The sequence below is a fragment of the Triticum dicoccoides genome, chromosome 7A (genome assembly GCF_002162155.2).
Source record: "Triticum dicoccoides isolate Atlit2015 ecotype Zavitan chromosome 7A, WEW_v2.0, whole genome shotgun sequence".
Taxonomy (NCBI): domain Eukaryota; kingdom Viridiplantae; phylum Streptophyta; class Magnoliopsida; order Poales; family Poaceae; genus Triticum; species Triticum dicoccoides.
Window position 1 is genome coordinate 268,656,266 of NC_041392.1, and position 8,348 is coordinate 268,664,613.

The window sequence follows — 8,348 nt, forward strand, 5'->3', positions numbered from 1 at the left end:
AATTATGAAAGTGGATTTGGAGAGGTCATGACTTTATTTAGTGATGAATCCACTATTTTGAAAGAGGTTTAAATTGATTGTGACAATAAAGTTGCTACATATGATGATTATGGTGATGACATATATGTTATATAGAATAATTATAAGCATGAAACTTGTCATCATGATTTTAATTTTCAATCACATGATAGTTATTTTGTTGAATTTGCTCCCACTATTATTCATGAGAAGAAATTTGCTTATGTGGAGAGTAATAAGTTTTCTATGCTTTTGTGTCATGAAAAGAATGCTTTATGTGACAGTTATATTGTTGAATTCCTTCATGATGCTACTGAAAATTATTATGAGAGAGGAACATATGCTTTTACATATTGCAATAATATCAAGTTTCCTCTCTTTCTGTTGAAAGTTTTGAAGTTGCACTTGTTATGCCTTCCTATGCTAGTTGATTCTTGTTCCCATAAACTGTTTTCTCACAAAATACCTATGCATAGGAAGAGAGCTAGGCTTAAATGTGCTAGTCATATGCTTCATGATGCTCTCTCTCTCTATGTTTCAATTCTTATCTTTTATGTGAGCATCATTGAATCATCATGCCTAGCTAAAAAGGCATTAAATAAAAGCGCTTGTTGGGAGACAACCCAAAATTTACCCCTACTGTTGTTTTGTGTTCACATGATTAGGCTACTGTAGTAATCATGTTTTATAGATTTTGTTTCAATAAAGTGCCAAGTAAAGCCTTTGGGACAGTGTGGATGATAGTTGATTTGATCTTGTTGGAAAACAGAAACTTTTTTGCCCAGTAACATAATTGATCTGGTCTTCTACAACGTGATAAATTATTGAATTTTTTACACATGTTTGATATAAAAAATCCGTACGTTGTCCTAATTTTTCAGAATTTTTGGAGTAACAGAGTTATGGTAGTTGTTCAGATCATTATAGACTGTTCTATTTTTGACAGATTTTGTTTTCAATGCAAAGTTCGCTTGTTTTAGTGTTTCCATACCTTATATTAAGTAATATTAATTGTGGAAATGATAAGGTACATTAGGAATTGTGTGAGAACAATTATGAATCTTGTCTTTAATAGTACCAAAGTGAATGGTTTGCTCATACTAACCTATCTCACAAAGTTCCGTTAAGTTTTGTGTGACTGAAGTTTTCTAGTATTGGGTGAGATATCGATATGAGGAGAGTAAGGAGTGACAAGACCCTAATCTTGGGGATGCCGAAGGCACCCCAAGGTAATTTTCAACGAAGATCCAAGCAACTAAGCTTGGGGATGCCTCGGAAGGCATCCCCTCTTTCGTCTCCAACACTATCGGTAACCTTACTTGGAGTTATATTTTTATTCGTCACATCATATGTTTTTTGCTTGGAGCGTCATTTTATTTTGTTAGAATTTGCTTGCTGTTATCTAGAATAGTGTTTTGTATCTTTTATTTCAATAAAAATGTCAAGTATAGCCTTTACCATGCTCATTTTGCAAGTCAAAATGTAGCTGTTTAAAAACCGAAAGTTTTCTATCATTGTCTGAATTCTTCTGGAAAGTCAGAACGTGATAAAATCTTGAAATTTTTACACAATATGCTAAAACAAATTTTCAACAGTGTGGAAATTTTTCAGAATTTTTGGAGTTATATAACTATGAATCTTCTTGCATCCTTTACAAGCTATCCTGTTTTGACAGATTGCTGTTATGTTTGCATATTTTTGCATGTTTAATGATTCTATTTGAGGGTAGGACTATTAAATATGCAGAGGCATTTGGTATTCAATGTTAAATAATAAATTTATTGTTTTTCTACAGTAGAGAATGATAAGGTTTTAACATTGATTTATACTAACTTATCTCATGACTTGTTGTTGAGTTTTGTGTGGATGAAGTTTTCAAGATTTAGGGAAACTGTGATATAAAAGTAATGAAGAAGACACCAGAGCTCAAGATTGGGGATTCCCAAGGCATCCTAATTAATATTTCAAGGAAGTCTCAAGCATCTAATCTTGGGGATGCCCTGGTAGGCATCCCACCTTTTTTCATCGACAATTATCGGTTAGCCTCGGTTGATCCTAAGTTCTTGCTTCTTCACATGATGTGTGCTATTCTTGGAATGTCATTTTATTTTCTTTAGCCTGCTGTTTTAATGAAATACTTATATCTCAAAGTTTTTAAATAAGAGAGAGTCCTAAAATAGCTACCCATTTACTTAACTACTCGCTTGATCTTCACTTATTAATTTTTGGAGTAGCTTGTCATTTACTCTTGTGCTTCACTTATATGCTATGAGTAAATTTTTGAATGAATTGAATATCATGAAGTTGAAATTATATGTTCATATCATGCCTAGTAGTAGCTTAATGTTGGTTTTATGAAGTGAAATCTTTTGAAGCTTGACAATCGCAATATTGGTCATACAAGCAATTCATGAATGATTAGTATAAGGAAGAGAACTTTCACATACAAATATATTATCTCGGACATCTTCTATGATTGTGAATGCGCATTAATTATTTCAAACTTGGGAAAATTAGTTGAAGTTGGACAAGGAAGACAACGTAATGAGTTATGGATCCTCAAACATGTGGTGTTTGCTTAGAATCTTTTGCTAGCCAAAATTTGTAATAAGTAGATATACTACTTGTGCATCCAAAAACCCTTAAACCCAGTTTCTTGCCATGAGTGTCCACCATACCGACCTATGGATTGAATAAGATCCTTCAAGTAAGTTGTCATGGGTGCATAAAGCAATAAAAATTGCTCCTAAATATGTTTGATCCTTTATTGTAAGGGAAAATAAGTGTTGTACAAACTTGTGATGGCAAAGTAATAAAAGCGACGGGCTGCATAATAGAGGTTGCTATCATAAGGGGAAATAGAACGTGACATTCCTTGGCACTAAGAGCTTGCGCATACAAAAATTAAAAGCGCTTCACAACCTCAACTTCCCTCTGCGAAGGTGTAGCGACCCAACCTCAGACGGTCAAGTCTCTGTGCTTAAGTGTCATCCCTGGATCGGTATGCTGACACACACAGTACTCGAGAATTTATAACAGGTAAATCACATGTATAAAGTAACGTAAATACTATTACCTCAATCCAAATAGCAGAAGTAACAACAAGGTTGTGGATTCCCATCAACACCAACGGCAAAGTTGAGTGTAGAAATCGTAACCGTAACGTATCACTTACTCGTCGTAAGATTCCTGCAACATGAGACGTTGCAGCCACAAAGGGTCAGTACATTGAATGTACTAGAAAATTCACACCAGAGGATAATGATGAATAATAGCTATCACTACATGCATATATGGCTGGTGGAAAAGCTCTATGGTTACAAAGTTGGTTGAAAATATTGAGAAGGTTCCTCTAACTCAATCCCAAAATAATAATCATTAACCCAATCAAGTTGATTAAATAGAGTGCTGAGATCAACATGAATATCCAAAGACCAGAGACTGAAAATTGTCCATAATTGGGGACACGGCTAACCATGATTAGATTGTACACTCTGCAGAGGTTTGCGCACTTTTCCCCACAAGACTCGATGTCCTCCATTGGATTTCTCGCACTACAGGGTGTTTGAGAAACGGATGACCGATACACAATATTTCAGAAATATTAACTCTCTACTCCGGACAGACCATACCAAACCTACATCCCACTACTTGCTGATCTGCCTCTTCAAGAGCTTCACGTAACTTACTCAACTATGCTAGAGCCCATAATAGCTTGTGGCTGCACACGGAAATTTCTAGCATGAATAATCTTATGATACCCTTAAGCCTGGGTGGCGGTCCATAGGAAAATCACACGGGTACTCCGGGATTTCCAAAAATACAGGCAACACTGGGTACACCAGGTGCCTCAATCCACCTAGATGTGTATTTAAGTTGCCACCTTAAGTTGAACCATTAATTAACAATCTCACGTCTGTCATGGATTTCACTCACCCAAACCACGTCTACGAGCATAGCATAGCAAATTAAGCAACGCGTAGAAGTAACTCCCAAGGGTTTGAATGTAACAGGGTAATAAGTTCTACCTCATCAACTACTTCCCAACCCACAAGTTAATGACGTCCTAATCATGCAATGTTTGAGGATTGGAACTAATGCATAAAAACTGGGTGATAAAGGGGTATGATCAAAGTGTGAACTTGCCTGCAATGTTGATGAAGATGATTCACACTCATAACTCTTGATAGTTCTACTCGTCACACTCCGGTCAATCTATCGTAAGCAAGCAATAGTAACCACACATAAGCAATCACTCAAAAGATCGGGAATAACGAAGAAGACAATTCGGAAAACGTCAAAACCAATCAAATAACTCTTGCAACATAAAACAATCTCTAACAGTACCAAAATTAAGTGAATTTGGCCTTATCAGAAAGTTTAGGTCAAGAGCTTCGATTTGCAAAAAGAATCAACTAAATTGGAGTTACGAAACTCAAGTTATGTTCAAAAGAAGTAGGAATATGAATCTGAACAAAATTCAAAAATTTAAAATTTCAAAAATTTGATGTGACAGGTTCACTGGATAGGTGAAAATGAGACGAAGCTATAAGCGCTGGTTTCATCTAATTTAGATAAACGAGTGAAAAGTTATGGCTATTTGAAAAATCAGGGCCAAGCTGTTTTACGAAAGAAAAATAGCTACGGTTAAGATCTAACGTATAAATACATAGACTAATTGATAATCTAATTATTCTATCGTATTAGTTAAAAAAAATAAACTACGGAAGTATAAGAAAAAAACAAAGAAAGATACCTTTATAAGGCAGAGAAAAGACAACTTTGGAGAGAGGAGACAACTTCCATAGGTCACGCCGGAGGGGAGAAATATATTTTTCTTAAATGAATCTAGTCAAACCAAAATATTGATTTAACCCGAATCGGATGATTTTTGGAGGCTCTATGGGTCTATATTTATTGGTGGAAAAGAGGCTTAGGGGTCAAAGCCTGGGCAATGTGGGACTAAACGTAGACAAAAATATACGAAACAGAGAAGAAAAGAGGCGGATGGGCCTAAAGGCCTTCGGCCGGCCGCGACGCTGCGGCTGCAGTTTTTTTATTTACAAAATTCGGCCTAAAAATGAAAAGGCTGGCCAGGCCTGGCCCATTAAAAGAAAGAAAAACAATGAGGTGCCAGAAGCTACTATATTGCGGATGTAGGCGATAAGTAAATATGGGCCGCACGTACAGTTTTTTTAAATAGAAATAGAAGGAAAACCGAATAGCAAAAGTAAAATAAAAACTTTATATAGGCATATTATATATCAAAAATTTTAGAAAAAGATTTTCTACAACATGGACATTTTTATAATGCCACATAAAATCCACACAAATTTAGATAATTCAAAGAGTGCTACTGGTCTAATGAAATCCAATAAAAATCATTTTAAAAATATCAAAATGAAATCAAATTTATTTCTCTCCAATTTTCTGTTGTAGGGAATCATGTTACCCTATTTTTCATGTATTTTATTTTTGGAGAAAAATGATTTGAATAAAATCCAAATAACTCCAAATTGAAAAATAATTCCAAAAAGACTTTGAATTTGATCATTTGAAACTCCCAACTCATATTTCATATAATTTGAAGAAGTCATTTTATCTTCTCTCATGAAAATTATTGAGCTGCATGAAGTTTATGAATTGAAATATTTCCAAATGAAATTCAATTATTTTCAAATACCCTTTCATTTAATTTAAATGGAAGAAGTCATATCATCTTCGCTCAAGGGTTTTGTATTTGAAAAGAATTTGAATTCATGGAGATCAGAAAGCAAATATGAAAGTTTGGGAAAGTCCTTTTATTCCCTCTCATTTAACTTTGAAAAAATTTCGAATTCACTCACTTTCAGACAATCAATCAAACAATCAATCAAATCTATCTATTTATTATAACATTCCAAAATTTAGAATTGTGGGATGTTACAAACCTACCACCCTTAAAATGAATCTCGTCCTCGAGATTCAGAGAGGCTAGAAAGAAATAGGTTAGGGTCGGGGTCTTCTCAAAATCCATCAATTGTCGCTGGAGGGGGAGTTTGGGGTGCTACCACCCTTAGAAGCATGGTTATGGTTCCATCAAAACTCATATACTTCATCCATATTGTTAACAGTGTCGGTCTTCTCAGATCTTCAGGATAATTCCTTATCTGGGCTCTTTCGGTAGTGGCATAACCTTTTCCTCAATTCTTGTGTCTTTCATCTAGGTAAGGTTATTCCGAGACTGGGTCTTCTTAGCTGACGGGTCTGGCGCCAATACTGAACAACTATCGATATCTCATGGTGGCAACCATTTATGGTTTCTCCTGCAGGAAATGGGTCTGGGTTGATCCTCACCGTATAACCTACGGTTGGCAAAAATTGCCGTGTACAAGGGGAAAATACCTATACCATTCTAAGGCTTAAACAAGGTTTTGATCGTCGTCTCTCTACTATAGGTAAGTCACTCAGATTTACCATCCCATATAGCAAGGCGAATAATAAGAGTAAGTCGGTATGGTGATCAATCCATCCCGCACCCAAATCATTACCTTGTATACGGTTTAATGAATCTCGCATTCTAACACTCGGTCATCCTCACAAGCATTGCAGAATTTCTCTTGTCCATGAACTGCGTTCGGAATAATCCATTGATTGTACAAGCCAAACAAACATCTATCGTTCCTTCACAACTCTCAGGTTTTGCCTTACTCCTATAAAATTGTCTGCCGATAAACATCGTATCTTCCTCCAGGGTTTTTCCTTCAGCAAGAATGTGCTTGCTTCTTGGCAGGTCCTGGGGCATGTGGGTTATGGCCCATCTCATCACTTGTAGTCCTTGAACTTATCATCGGGCAACTGATCATTATTCCAACTTCCAACTTCCTAGTATTCTTAAATCCATCCAATTGTACTGTCTTCCTTCGTTCTATTGGCACCAAACTAAGATGTGATTACTCAGACTCATCCTGGAGTTATATTCGTTCCATAATACCAACATCATATCTCCTTTATATCCAATAACACTTCATTTCTTCATACTCGTGGGATATCCCTCATACCGAGATAAAAACTTATACTTATGAAGTCCATATTCCACTTCGTGGAACATCATTATCCTTTCCAGGGTCAAGCGTCCTTATAGGGGAATATTGGCCATCTCTGCATGACACTTCTTCAACCGGGAAACATGAAACACATCATGAACTCCTGACAGTCCTTCGGGTGACTCCAACTTGTTGGCCACTTCTCCCTTACGCTCCAAAACTCGGTATGGTCCTACAAATCTCGGGGCTAACTTTCCCTTAACTCATATTCGTTTAACTCCTCGCAGAGGGGACACATGAAGACATGCTCTATCTCCAATTTCATAGACTACCTCCTTGCGTTTTTTTAGTCTGCATAACTCTTCTGCCTGGACTGAGCTACCTTCAGTCTATCTTGAATCAACTTAACATTCTCTTCTGACTCCTTGATCACATTTGGTCCAAACAACTGACGGTCTCCAACTTCATCCCACATACTCTTGGGGTATCACACATATCGAGACAAAACTCGTATGCATTTTGTCCAAAATCCACTCAGTGGAGTATCCTTATCTTTTCCAGGGGTCAAGGGTTCTTACAGGGTACTACCACCCTTAAAATGCACAAATCTTCCATAGACCATATTTCTCATATCCTCAAAAATGGTCAAAATTCTTCTTCATAGGGTAACAACTCATAAAATCCATATCAGTACCAACGATGCTACTTTCTCAAATTCTCAAAGTATTACAATCTCCCGCACTTCCATTACATGCCTCAACTCAACACCTCAATATAAAATAAAATGTTCTCACTTCTACTACTCCATTTCTTTTGTTGCAAACTCACTATCTAGCACAAGTCTCCTTCTCCTTGGGGCATCCTCTAGCAAAGTGCCCTGCTCTATTACAACATATTACTTCTGACAAGTATCGAGGTTTCCTTTTTGGGCAACTATTGAGGTAGTGCCCTGACTCCTTGCACCTGTAACAGGTGATATGACTCAGGTCCTTCCTGGAATCCAATCTGCTTCTGTTCCTGGACCTTTCCATGCCGATCATGGCTTCTATTTCTTGTGGGTCATATTCTACTTCCTTTGTCGGGAATTCTACTAAATCCCCATTCAAACAATTTTGGGAGATGTGTCCTTCTCCACATGAATAGCAAGACTTAGTGTAGGGTTTACTCGGGTCTTCTTTAGGTGTGTCCTCCATCACAGCTTCTTCTAAAATTTCCATGAGGGCTCCTTTCATTACTTCTTTCTTCTGCTGGATGGTTCGTTGTACCATGGGGTAAATGTGACACTGAGCAGGATAGTGGGTAGTC